At 32.0% G+C, this 15,162-nt stretch overlaps 1 long non-coding RNA gene across 2 annotated transcripts in view; it reads right to left on the bottom strand.

Moving 5' to 3' along the window:
* LOC111086827 overlaps positions 1-15,162 on the bottom strand; it is a 57,638-nt gene that overhangs the window by 40,167 nt on the left and 2,309 nt on the right. The window contains exons 2-3 of one of the 2 annotated variants that reach the window (XR_002611539.1): positions 6,881-6,947; positions 1,317-1,448 (exon numbers count right to left, since the gene is read on the bottom strand). This is a non-coding gene — a long non-coding RNA (uncharacterized LOC111086827). The remainder of the gene's footprint in view (positions 1-1,316; positions 1,449-6,880; positions 6,948-15,162) is intronic. The other variant, XR_002611538.1, reaches the window with a different exon arrangement.

Genomic DNA, 15,162 nt, shown 5'->3' with positions numbered 1-15,162 from the left:
GCAATAATATATTTCAAAGTAATAATTTAAACATAAACTTTATCTCAAAATTTTAAAATTAAAACAAAGCTTCTTCATAAACAACATTCGCTTTCCATCTACCAACAAATAAAAATGTTGAGGTGATACCACCCTTGAACACGCTACATTCCACTGGCCATGAGAAAAGCATGGTTGTTTGAGAAACAATCCAGCAACTTTCATATTTTGACCTTGAATCCCCTTACAATATTCAACATTGTCTAAAGTGTCAACCTGCCAAGATTGTTTGAGATTGACTCATTAGGCTGAGACTAATTAACCAACAGGCTTTACAAAATAGAAATAGTGTTAAGTTCAATTGTTACCCACTTAGGACATTCCCCATAGTTCATAGTTGAGTATGGTTGAGATTGGCCCAATAGGCTCGGAGGAGTTAGGGTGCAAACACACATTTCGTCTTTATATATATATATAGATACCTTATGCATTGTACATAAGAATCACATACCAGAACTTGTAAGATTTCTTAAGATCACCACAGTTTACCATTGTGAAGGCTGTGCAACTCCATGTAAGTGTGGTTGTTAACCAGAAAATAGTAAAAAAAAAAACTTTTATTGGTTCATATGTATCATACTTATCATGTTTCTAGCAGACTTACATGTGACGTACATATGATTAAGTCATGTTTATTTGTGATATTACCTTATATCGAGTGTTATCATTTTTATTATATAGATCTTGGTTTGGTAGTTATAAATGTTATACCTTTTTACGAGGTAATATTTGCTTTCCTTTTATAGCATTCTCTTCTAAACATATCGATTGTCAGAAAGTCGGCAAGAACTACTCGTGACAGTTCTCTATAAAGTTCCATATACCACATTTATCAGAATTCCAATACAGGAGCAGAGGATAGCTAAAAGCTTTCTTATCTAAAGACAATATAAAAGATGTATACTTTGTGTATTTTTTCACACCTCACTTCTTTCGTAAGTTGATCAGTAAAATATTAAATAATTTACTGTGTAATTCTTATTTTTTATCTTATTAGTCAAATAACCTACACTTCCATTATCGTGTTTTTAATAAATTGAACAAATTTACAGTCCCAGGAACGTAGTAATCAATGACTTAACCAAGTCTACGACACTTTTTAACCAGTTAATCAAACCATTTACTTTTTTCTTATAGTATTTGTCAGTCTTCACTTTTTATGGTGTGAACGCCTTTTTTAAGCTGGCGAAGTATAATTAGAATTTATTATACTTGTTATAAAATATTAGTATTAGGCCTAAATAAATATCACATATAAATAGTGTTACAGCCATTACTTTGTTTGTTGTGTCCAGCTGGCCCGATGACCTTTGTATTGAGCGTAATGCTTCGTTGGCAATGGATATGGCGGTCATAGTGTGTTTGAAATACTTGAATACGTTCTTCTTCTTCTTCCTCCTGAAAAAATCCTAAGGGATTGAATAAAGAATGTAGTGCTAAAATATAATAAGGCTAATACTAATGTCTTATGACAAGTATAATTAATCTTTCCTTTTGCTCATTAGTTCATTAATAAAGCATCAAACAATCTGCATGGCTATTAATCAGTTAGTTAAACAATTTACAGTTTCATGAATATATTTACCAATGACATAACCAAATCTACACTGAAAGTCATCAATTTTTAACCAGTAGATATACACTTTATTCTTTGTTTATTAGTCAACAAACGTCCCCTGGTAGTCAGCGATGATTTTCCAGATTTACATTGCTAAAATCCGGAGTTCGATTCCCCGTGGTGGATAGAGTGCATTGTCTAGCTTTAGGCTTAAACAACAAACAATAAGTAGTCAATAATTAATCTCTTAATAACCAGTTAATCAGACAAATTATTTTATTAACATATTTATATCTTTTGGCTAACAACTTAAAGTTTTGTTTTTATGCTTGACTGTAGGAAAGGATTGCTAAATGAATGAACAAATAGCCACCAATAAATAAATCGTAAAATGTTGTTTATTTCAAGTATTTTACTTATGTTAAAATGATAATTTAGTGTCTGGAAGAAATTATTTTCAATCCCACTAAGTTATTGGTTTCAACCTAAAATGTTCTTTAAATATTTTTTTAATCATGTTAATAAATCTCTCCATAAATCTATCTGACATTATATGTAACAGTTAGAAGGACAATATAAATTACGCAAAACGATACCAAAGCATTAAGCTTGGCTTAGTGGTTTCTTGAATGTGACCAGTTGCGGATAGACGGGTCCGGGTTTAGAGACACAATGAGGCCGAACAAACTCCGCAATTTCAGCTTTGGACTCCGGGGATTATTTGATCTGGCCGATTAGTCCACACGTTCAGTGGTGCCATTCAGGTTTAAAATACCGATTTCATTATCTGAAAGAACGATAGTGTGTCTTGTGGCAAAAAAAAAAACAACCTTCAGGACACACTGTGTTATTAACAGGAGTGATGTTTAGTGATTTTCCACTTTCTGTAGCTCAGACTGCAGTAATTCAAATTATTACATATTTTCAGCGGATGTGCTATACTAGACTCTTACTTCACATACCAAATTTCAAGGCAATCCATTGAGTAATACCTGAGATATAACATCTTCAATTTTGATTGAATTCTTCCATTTTTTTTCGCACCAAAAGTACGGGAACTTTATTTGATAGAAAAACACATATAACTTTTACATTTTTTTTTTCAAATTTGATACACTGATAGATCTTTACAGTCTACAATTCGGAGTCTCATTTGGTGTAAATTTAAACCACAAGTGCAAAGTTATTCAACAAAAACAGCTCAAATTTAACGAAATTGTTTTACGCACGCCTGCACAAAAAGTCACGTGGGCTATCGGTCTAACATTTTTACTAGTTTCACCTAAGAGTAAAAGTGGACCTTTTTAGTTTTTTGTCATTCAGATTAAAGACGGCTGATTCAGAGCAGCAAAACTATAGAGTTAAGGGACGTGCAGATACATAAGCATTGGTTAGGCCAAGCAAACTAGATTAACAGTTTCTTCCTCAAGTTTTCAAAAGAATCATACGGGCGGATGGTCATTATTCATTTTTCATTGTCAACTTTTCACCACAAATTTACTACGTTTTATGAAGATATCTTAATTAATGAGCGTTTAGCGTCAAGTGATATTAGCTTAATCAATTAGCATGAATAATGATGTTTGATACGGCTATACCGATTGCAACAGGGTGATGACAAGAAACTGTTAATTTAAATTCCATGGCATTAGTATAAAGGACGTTATTAACACTGTTTGAGAGAGGAAAAACTACCACTATACTGGTAGCTACACTTATAGCATTGATAAGAATTTTACAGCATATATTCATTCATTAGTTAGCAAGGCAGTGTATTTTGTTTTACCCACCATCATGCCCCAAGTTGAACACAAAATGCGGCCTGGCTAACTAACAAATGAATATTTGCTGTAAAATTCTTATCAGTGCTATAAGTGTAGCTACCAGTTTGTCCGCCAATCTTGATTTCATTCCTTTCACCCGCTGAATCTTTTTTGGCCACGCCTTTTTTCCCACACCTAAGGTGTTTTTGATTAGATATGTACTACAACCAAGTTTGGTTCTCACACGAGATTCTGACAAGAAACTTTTAGGATAACGTTGTTGTTAAACCTTTTAAGTTAGCAGCTTTTTAATTGTGAATGTTAGATGTATGATGGGTATTTCAGTTCTTGACAAGTTATGTCGTGGTATGTACTTACGTGAACAGTTATGTCTCCCGGTGGGGCAGCAGTAAGTTTACGCACTTACAACGCTAAAATCCAGGGTTCGATTCCCCAAAGTGGATACAGGAGATAGCCGAAGTGGCTTTGCTCTAAAACAAATATCATTTTGGAAATGTTTCGAAAAGAATATATTTCACAGTTCAATGTACTTATCTTTATAGGTTTGTCTGTTTGCTTGTTTTACAGCAAAGTCACGTTGGGCTATCTGCTGTGTCCACCGCGGGGAATCGAGCTCCAGATTTTAGCGTCGTAAGTCCGTAGACTTACCGCTATCCCACCGGGGAACTATCCTTATAGGAATAGAAAAAAATGCTAAAATTTAATAAATTCGCAGAAACAAATAACATGAATTTAAACAATGTGTAGAATTTCATTACCACGGAAGCTGCAGCCTGAGTTATTGTATCTTACAGAGTAATATTTATCCAGAATAAGGTTCAAGATTTTTTTATTTACGTTGTAGGTCTATAGCAGTAACTGGGCACTATGATTCACTATTAATTACCCAAATCCACCCAAATGGCGTGAATTTAGAAGGCTAATTAGGAGACTTGCATACAACAGCTGTGTATATGTTACTCCTGGAGAATGTTCAGCTTCAGTTTAATAGCGGAAGATAGCTTATTATATTCTTGTATGTATGGTAAAAATGGTCATCTTAAAGTCTATATATAAACGGATAGTTAAGACTATTTTTAGGTTTCAAGCCTAAAGTATATATGTGAATAAGAATTGGAGAATGAGGTTGTTGCTCTCGAACATTTACGAATCCGCTGAATAAATTTTAACGGATATTAAAGGTTTTTAAACAACTCTTATGACTTTTAATAATATTATGATCCTTTTTTATAACATATAGATTTACAAATTCCACTGCTACTTTATCACGAACAGTAATTTCTCATTTAATAGAACGTAATATCTAGGAGTTACTGACTGGAAAATGTTTTGGGATGGCTACCTTACATTTACTACTTATATTCACCCATCTTGACATTATGACATGATTTTGCAGCATGCAGAAGATCAGATATTTGTGTTAGTGGACTTTAATCATAAAAAATCCACATTAAAGAAGTAAAAAATGTAAAGAAGTATTATGAACATTTTTTATTTAAAAAAATGTTTTTTAAATGTGTGTTTTAAGTATACTGTGAACTGAAGCAAATAAACAGACAGATAAATAAATCCATGTTTTTATTGTTCTAATTCTTTAGCAAATAAACAGAAAGATAAATAAATCCAATTTTTATTGTGCTAATTCTTTAGCAACTAAACAGACTGATAAATAAATCCATATTTTTATTGTGCTAATTCTTTAGCAAATAAACAGACAAATAAATAAATCCATATTTTTATTGTGCTAATTCTTTATGCGGAAATGATTATCCACAGAATAATTTTCATCAATTAAAATTATAATTTTCTTATTCACACGTGCACTAGAAACAAACTAATCATGAATAAGTGAATGGTATTTTAACCTTTAGCCAATAATCCTAATAGCAAATTACCGACTTTAACCTTTCCTGACTTGAAATATGAAGGCTTTAAGCCGTTTTATGTGACTGATAGAATTAAACAACCGTAAACACTCCGCATTGCTGATTCGATAGAAAAGCACAGATTTTTTCTTAGAATTTTCATTGGCTGACATATAGCGTAAAATCGAACTTAAGTTAATCAGTTGCGTGGTTGTCTTCTGTAACACACTCGGTTGTCTGGTATTGATTGTGTTTCGGAGAACTACAAGAAGAACAGCAAGACAAAACAAAAATATTTCGGTATAACTACAAGCATACAACTGAAGGCAGACGCATTGATTGATTGATTGTTTCGAAAGTTCGCATAAAGCTACACGAGGCTATCTGCGTTAACCATCGTTAACCTCAGAATGATGGGGTTTGACCGTCACCCTTATTACGATTTTACAACCCCAAAGTGAGGAGCGCGATATTTATTTATTTATTTTTTGTAGTAAAGGGATGCGAAACGAGGAACTTTAGATCCCCAGTCCGGCACACTAACCACTAGGCCACTCCCAGCTTAAAGCATTGAGACAAGACAAGTTTAGCAAACACTATACTGTGATAAGCTAGCAAATCGCTTAATCATAGTACAACTACAAGCACACTATTGAGATGCGCATTAGACCAAACAGTCTCAATACTCTTGTGTGCACTGTGGTAAATGCTTAAAACACTTAATAATAATGCAGCTAACAGCTACATACAGACAGACATGATGGAAATCAAATTTATATATTAAAATACATGCATATTTATTGTAAAAAAATTCTCAGAACGTTCAAACACAATCGATAATCCTAATCTTTAACTTAGATTCATTACGAAATTTCAAAATCTGGTTTCAACGAACTCTTTTAGACAATTAATAACTAAAAAGCACACAAAAGTAACTAGTAGCATTATTAAGAATTAATATTATTTGATGTGAATTGTATAGAGATTTACTGTGAAAATGATTAGTAAAACATCCATTAGGGTTAAACACCGTTCATTTTCACCTACATGTTTGACATTGAGCTCTTGGAATTTTCAACGGATAAGAAAAAAAATCAAAGTAGATACAGAGGGTTGAGTTTGTTATATTAAAACGATTTTGAATATGCAAACTAGCAAGTCACGTAACCACAACTGATATAAAGTCGCGGTGGAACGGAATGTATCACAACTACATTTTGACACTGTTTGGCGTTTCGTAGGTAGTATGATGACACTGAATATTGATCGCCCTTCGGAACGTTATGTAACATCCCATTCTGACTCAATAAACGCATATAATAAGGATGTGGAATTTCTGAAAAGGGGATATCCCTTCTACTTAATGATATTGGAAAAGATTATAGATCAACTTAGGGCACTAGTACCATCTATAAATTAATATCAACCTTTATGTTTGGAATAGAGGATTTTTTAGAAACTTACAGAACTTGCAATAATTTTGTACAGTTATGCTTTTGATTATAAGCATACAGAAAATAATTAGATTAAATTAAGTGATATAACATTTTTTTAACATATATATTTACAAAAAAAAAACTAGGTTTTTACATTTGAGTAAAAAAAAAAAGAATTGATGATGTATACCTACTTACCTGGCTTGATTAATGCAAACAAAAAGGTATTGCTGATGTATACCTGTCTACACGCGTTGATAAACGTCTAGAAAAAAGGAACTGATAGGTTGATTAATGTGTACGGGAAGAAGGTTTTCATCTAAAATGAATTTTACCTTCAATGAACTTCACGGCTTTACACAAAATTCACTCACTACTCCTTAATTAATGGTTTTTAAATATCTTAAATCACAAGAAAATGGAAAATCTACTTTTTATTATGATAACAGTAAGCATAAGGTATCTTCTCATCAAAATGCATTTATTTTCTTCTTAAAGTAATTCAATATGATGCTTTACGTAACTGCTCATCCTTGATTTTAACTTTTGATTTCTCTTTATGCAGTTGCTTAAACATTTGATCCTTTAAAATGTCATTTATTTTTAAGCAGGAAAAACAAAACATTGATTAATGACTGCATTCTTATAAGCTATATAATGCTTGCTTAGTGATAAAATTTATTAGCAAAGTGTTAACATACCTATAAAATTCATATAATATTATAAATAATCTCTGTATTAATATGAAACTAAATTCATAATTGGAATACTGTTGAAGTCAATTTCTATTTGCATAATTACAAATAGATATTTAGATTTGTATTATTAAGACAATAAATCTGTATTTGTTGTTTCATGAAATCAAATTTAAGAGCGACAGTAAAATTTCATCAAATTCGAATTGCTTTTTCACGATGATCGTTTGACTTCTATATATGTATCATTGGATTTCACGTGTTTTCACTATTTTATTACCAGGCAACTGATGAAATTTAGCAACCTTCAATTAAAAATAATTCAGCTCTATTTCTAAATACACGGATATACACAGAATTTTTTTGTCCATATCACTGGTTTGTTTTATACTGTTCAGCAGTGGATCCTGTAATGTTTCCTTAGATACGATCATATCCGATTTATAGATATATGTTAGGCCTAATGTACAAAATATTTTTTTTAATTACCTTCATTAAATATTATAGTTATGAAGTCTTTTTTTAAAACATTCGTATAAAATATTCCGAATAACTACTTAAATTACTTCTAATATATAAGTTAGATATAGTTGGTAGGATGTATGTGATTCCCAATATTTTTGCATAGTTTGTATTATTTAAGTAGATAGATGTCTCGGCAATAAGTTTATTTACACAGGTTTATGTGTAACTTTAAACCTGTTACTTATGCGATTGATCTTACGATGGCTTAGCTTGTCCTTGTTTTTTGCTGTTATTTGTTACATTTTCAAAGATCCTACGAACAATACATATAGATAAGTAGGTGTCACTTGTAGCTCAACACAAAACACTTGACTATTTGAAACATGTTGAAATACAGAAATGATGCAGTATATACCAGTGATTGTGATATTCACAAGTATTAATCCGCTATCTCATATGTTGAAAGGGAAACTCTTTACTCAACGAATACAATAAAACTACCACAAGGATCCAGTCTCCTCATTAATATACAGGCAATGGTTACTAATGGTTCAATTCATTTTACTAAAACGATTAACATGATATTCGTCTTCAACAGCTCATTTCATTTTAACCAAGCAAGAAAATGGAGGGTATCAATTCAAGTTATAATTTTGGAAATGTTTACTTTACATACATATATACATACAAATTAAGGACAACAATGGACCTGTTGGTCCATCTAAACCGTCTCATCCATTACAATAAATTGTAAAATAGAAATAAAACACTCAAAGCCAGTCTTTAACATTCTAATATTTATCAAGCTTCGTCTTAAACTCTCTTTAATTAACTGCATCCTCCACATCTGAAGAAAACCCATTCCAAAGGCCAACCATCCTGTTATAAAAAAATAAAGCTGTCAGCTGAAAAGGACTCCTACTTTGCTAAATTTTATACTTGTGTCTCCCAGTCTTACCATTCTCACCATTGAATATGAAAAAAGATGACGCATAAACACTATCAGTGCACTTAACAATCTTACACATCTCAATCAGATCCCTTCTAACAATTTCAGAGATTTTAACCTATCCTCGTATGAAAACATTTCCATCCAAGGTATCATCCTAGTAGCCCTTCTCTGAACCATTTCCAACAATTCAATATGTTATCTAACCAATGTCCTATACAAGAGCATTTTAACCTCTTTAGATTTGCATTCAACATTTATGTAGTTCAGTCAAGGGGATTCATTTTGCAAGTGGGGTACTTCTGGGCTCAGTGTTAGGTCATTTGCTCTTTTTTAATCTAAATCAATGACACAGATGAAGAAATAATCAATAAATTATTCACATTTACCGAAATAATTAAAGTTTTGTGTGTTGGTGATTGTGAAGAAGATACAGCTGTTTCACAAAATGATTTGGATTATTTAGTGAGTTGGGCCAATAAATTGCAGATGGTTTTGATTAAAATAAATGCAACGTAATGCATGTGGGATATCACAATTTGAATTGTGAGTATACTTTTGATTGGAACAACCTTAACAAGATCTTGGTGTTTTGATTGATCAATCTCTTAATCCATCCAAGAAATGTATTGTTGCTAGCGTAGGACAAATAAGATTTTAGGTTGTATCTCCATTTATAACAACCCTCTTCTTTCTTTCATCCAATCAGTTTTCAATCCAATGAGTCAATCTATCCCCACAGCTACAGAAATGACTTTTATAACAAGCTAAATGTTTTTTGAAAATTCAGATACACAGAATTCATACCCGTACGTTTATCTATACAAACAGTAATCTTTTCAACGAATGTCAAAAGAGTAGTAAGGCAAATGTTCTCCTAGTGAAAAACCGTACTGACTATCCAAGAAAATTTTAAACTTTGTTAAATGACTTTTCAAAGTATTTTTCATCAGACTTTCAAAAACTTTTCCCACCACTGATTTAAGAATAATAGGCCTATAGTTATTTGGATAGTTTTTATTAATTCCCTTGAAAGGAGGAGTAATATTAACCAACTTCCAAGCTTATGGCATCTGCCTACTATTCAGGGACTCAGAAACCATAATAGCAAATGGCTCACATATCCAATCCTTAATCTCTTTCATAACCCTTGGGTAAATATTATCGGGCTTGTTAACAAGTTTAGAATTAATGTGATCATCTTGTTTAATCTCGTTTCCATCTGGCATTTGTTCAGGATGAGAAATATTAGTTACATCTTCATTAGTAAAAACTGAAGAAAAACTAATATTTAATAACCCAGTTATTCAATAATTACCAGATATTAGCCTTCTTGTATCATCCCTCAAAGTCCCTACTCCCATCCTAAAATTTTGCTTACCCTTAATATATTCAAAGTAATCCTTACTATTAATTTTTAAATTTCAAGCCAACATTTTTGCATATATTTTTATTTTTTAATTTCCCGTCTGACCAATTTTCTTGATCTTCTATAATTTTCTAAATCTCCCAGCATTGCAGTAAATGTAAACTTCGTATATTTATAATGCTTTTCTTTGATTTTATCCTTTATACTCTTTGTGAGCCAGCCTGATCTTTTACTTGGAGCCAATCGTTTTTGTCTATAAAGAACATGTCTATCTTGAATATTTGGGAAGTTATTTTCAAAATTTTTCCATATTTGATCAGTATCTCCAATTAATTTAATTGTTCAATTCATTGCACATAATTTTTGTCTTATCCCTTCAAAATTTGATTTTTTTAAAATTTAGTACCAAAATCTCATTATTCATTATCTGTATATGCAAGAAAACATAAAATCTAATTGAGCAATGATCATTTACACCCAGATGTTCTCCAGTCTTCACCCTATCAACAATAACTTTAAAACAGCATTGTTTATAGTAGGTTCCCTAATCAATTGGTGAAGAAAACAATCTTGAATAGTCTCTAAAATCCTGTCTCCCGAATGAGTTGACTTTGACATTTCTCAGTCCATATGTCTGAAATTAAAATTTCTCATAATTATAATATCATTAGCATCTAACTTCTTTATCTCATTTTAGAAATACTTATTAATTTCATAACTGTCATCTGGTGGTCTGTAACAAAATCCAACTAAAAGCTTTTTCCCCTTATACCACTAAAAGAAATCCAAACAGATTCAACCTCATTGCTATCAGCAATGAATAGTTTTAAATAGGCTGTAACTCACATTTTACATATAAAGCTACTCTTGACCCTTTTTTATACTCTATTCCTATTAAACAACCTATAACCTTACATTTCAAAGATATTCGTGTCATCCAAACTGTCTAAATTTAACCAAGTTTTCGTTGTTCCCATCACATCAAAATAGTCTTTTGTGACTAGTGCTCAAAGTCATCTGTTTCATTTCTTTTACTTCTAGCATTAATATAACAACAGTTTAGCCTATTATTAAAACTACATTCGTACTTTGCTTTTACACTATACTGTTCTGTACATTCTATTTTTTCTTCATGATTCTGGCCCTCGCCACTGTCTACCCCTATTTTAAAGTTGCCCTTACAGTTGAGTTAATATCCCTTGCAAACAGGCCAGCTCTAACATAATTTAACTGTAAACCATCCATCCAAAAAAGTTTATTTTCCCACAAATCCATCCAGCCAACCTGCTCATTCTTATATATTAACCTAAGCCTAGCATTCAAACATAGAGACCTATTTATAATTTCATTCTCACAATTAAGTCTTGGCAGTATCTCTGATGGAATTAAGTTATTATGGCACTTTTCTTTGAATGCCTTTATCAGTCCCTTGTACTTAACAATTTGCTCCTCTCACTTACCTTTCCCTACATCATTAGCCCCGGTGTGCACTACAAAGACTGCATCACTGCTAGCACCCTTTACTATATAACTTGCTCTGTGACTTTTATCTTGTACCCATACCCCGGGATAGCATAATATAATTATTTTATCCCTATTGACTCCACAGTCTATACTATCCACGTACGGTGCTAGAGAATCACTTATAGCAATGATTTTCAAAGTATGGTACGCGTACCACTGGTGGTACGTGGAGCTAATGTTAGTGGTATGCGAAAAATTAATGTAAAAGTTATAAAATTTGTAATAAGCTCGATTTGAGCTTCCCGAGCACATATAAACGCTGTTCTCTTCACTTCTAGACTCGCCTTTCGCATGCATTGACTTGCCAGTGTGTTCTTCCCTTCAAATTGACAAATATCACACCAGATATTTTCTCGTATGCCAGAAAAAACAGCCACATATTTCCCATTAATAGGTAAGTGTTAAAAATATACATTTTTGCTACTGAATCTTTCGATGTGTTTTAATTAAGCCCGGGTTTGTACTTCAAAAAAAACGTTTAAACAAAAAGTAGTACACGAGCCTGAAAAGTTTGAGAACCACTGACCTATAACAAAAACCTCCTTATGTTTTTAATTCCCATCTCCATATTTTCTTTTTATTATCCTCTCCTTCACTAGTTCTTCATCTGTTCAAGCCGAAGGCTGAAATTTGTTACTTATTAGAACCTGCTCATTATAACTAAATCTACTACTACTAGCCCTATTAGTACTGGTTTTAATTTCCTTAAAGTCATTATTAGCTACCGTATCCTTTGTATGGAAAAGCTTAGGTTCCTCTTTAAATCCTGTTGTCATTTCCCACAGTTTACCCTTCCCCTTATCCACTGCAGCTACTCTATTTAAGTAGCTTCCAATTTTTCCTCCGACCTATAAACTTTACATACAAACAAATTGTAAATATTCATTACTAGTTCCCCTTAATGTATATGCTAGTCCTAAGTTCCAAAATAAAACCCACCCCTTGCACCTGTCGCAATTTACAAACTGTGAGCGCTTACAGCTACGCTACTCTTAACAGTTGTAACCTAGGGATAAATAATCAACATTACATGCGAGTAGCCTATTGACAAAACTGATAAGCCTGACGCTAGAGTTAAATATATTATGCTATTTCATCACTATCTTATCTTCTCACTAAAGTAATAAAGTTTATCTTTAAAATAAGAAGTGACAATTAACTAGTCCTTAGATTATACTTATGTAATAATACAATTTATTTAGTCTTATTTATAACTTATCAATAACTGCATAAGCTTAACTTATAGCTAAAGTCGCATTATAATCGCTAAGCCATTAAACTGTAGATAAATATAACACTAAAATCCTCTATTAACCAATGCTTACACAATGTTTTGTCAACGTCAGTATGACAGCTATGATGCATCACATTTCTAGTTACACGCAACTAAATGCTAATTTAAACAATTTAGTCTAATGTATTAAATTCTCAACAACTATTAAATAATAATACAAGCAGATTCTTCTTCTTACTCAGCTAACACTAGTGAAAACTCTTTATTTCAAGCTAATATTTAAAAGCTTTATTATCCTATATTCCAGTTCAAGTAGTTACCTAAAAACAAAATGACTAACGATTAAGCTTAACTTTATGCTTAGCTGCACCTGTAGTAATAAAACCTAAAAGTATTCAATACTAACTAAAACACACCAAAATAATGACCATAGACTTTAGAAATACTAAAATAATACTTATCTTCTACGGAAAAATGCTATAACCTACAAATACAAGAATTTCTTTGTCTCAGAGTTCAAATCTTTCGTCTGTTACAAATCAGTCATTTTAACCAAACATAAAAATGGAGAGTATCAGCTCACGTTAAAATATTGGAAGTGGTTTTTCTTCCAACAGCTCAGTCCAAAGAGGAGAATGGATATTACCAGCTCAAGGCTACAGTTTATTCAGTGGTTATCTTGTAAGACCTCTGTCGGTTTTAACCAAAGAGGAGAACGGAGACTATCAACTTATATTACAATATAGGCAACTGTTATCTCTCAGCAGCTCAGCGCGCTTTAACCAAACAACAGAATGGATAGTAATAACTCATGTTACAATATGGACAGTGGATACTTCTAATAGCATCACGCATCACTCTTCACTGGATTTCTTCACTACGTTTTTCAACAAGATTTGAAAAAGACACCTGCAACTCTTTGGAAACTACGGGTGTCCCAAAGGTGAATTTGTTTCATATTAAGTAACTAATAATAATAGTAATAGAGGAGTTTTTTTATTAACAATATAGAAGATAAGGAATCTGACTCAACAATCTAGAAAGTCATTATAACAAATATTCTTATCAAGCTCGTTAGGGTTAACTAATTCAGGAAATATGTATTTAATACCATTAAAATTTCATATAAAGACGTTCAACATTACTTTTTCAAAGACTAATAGTAAAACAAGAAAGAGAACTTTAAATTCAGTGAGACAAGCTAAACATTCAATTGATTAATACCCGGACATAGTTAAGAAAAACAAACAGAGAATAATTGAGTAAAGGAAAGTTTAGATAACGAACTACGAACTCAAGCAACATATTTATTTGAATATAACTATTGGTAGATAAGATTGTCAGTATTCCCAACAAATATAACCGACGTGTTACTCTTTACAACTACAATTTATTTCATGAATGTAACGTTAATTGTGATTTTGTAATTAAGAATGGATGATGAAATTATATTTACATTAAGATATTATCACCCTAGATTAAATAACATTGTTACGTCACGTGAAGAAGGTAATCATGTATTTTATCATTTACAAATCACATACATACCATCAGTAATCTAATTTCACATAGCTATTCGAAAAGTAAGTAACATTCATTCCAGTACTTTATTTTTCCGTATTATATGTCCCCCAGTGGCACAGCGGTATGTCTGCGGACTTACAATGCTAGAATCCGGGTTTCGATACCCGTGGTGGGCAGAGCACATATAGCCCATTGTGTAGCTTTGTGCTTAATTACAAACAAACAACCAATTATCTAGCGAAAAACTATTTGCAGGAACGCATTTTCTTTCATCGGGAAAGTTATCAAGTTTGGTTAAAGAGAATCGAAATTCCTTGCCTGATTCATTTGTTAACCATATAAACAGAAGATGCATTTCTTTGATTTATCCTTGTTAAGAGTTATGATTGAGTTATGGAATATAGCAAACTCAAAAACAGACTAAGTCTCTTACCTTGTTTCACCATAAATCCTCGGTTTTGGTGATGAGAAAGACGCATTACATTAAAATCCCATTTTCAACAAACAAAATGATTAAAAATGTACAAAAACTGTTTGTTGTTTCTACTATTTTAGATTTCTGCGATCGGTAGTTATCTGCCAACATACTGTTGTATAGAGTGTCTTTGTTACTCTTTAATTTATTTTTATTGTTATTTATATATTTCTTTAATATCTTATCTCTGTCGCTTTTGAAAGTTTAACTCTATATTGAAATTCAAGATCATTAATACATTGTTT

The sequence above is a fragment of the Limulus polyphemus genome, unplaced genomic scaffold (genome assembly GCF_000517525.1).
Source record: "Limulus polyphemus unplaced genomic scaffold, Limulus_polyphemus-2.1.2 Scaffold1469, whole genome shotgun sequence".
Taxonomy (NCBI): Eukaryota; Metazoa; Arthropoda; class Merostomata; order Xiphosura; family Limulidae; genus Limulus; species Limulus polyphemus.
This window is presented reverse-complemented; position numbering and strand designations above follow the sequence as displayed.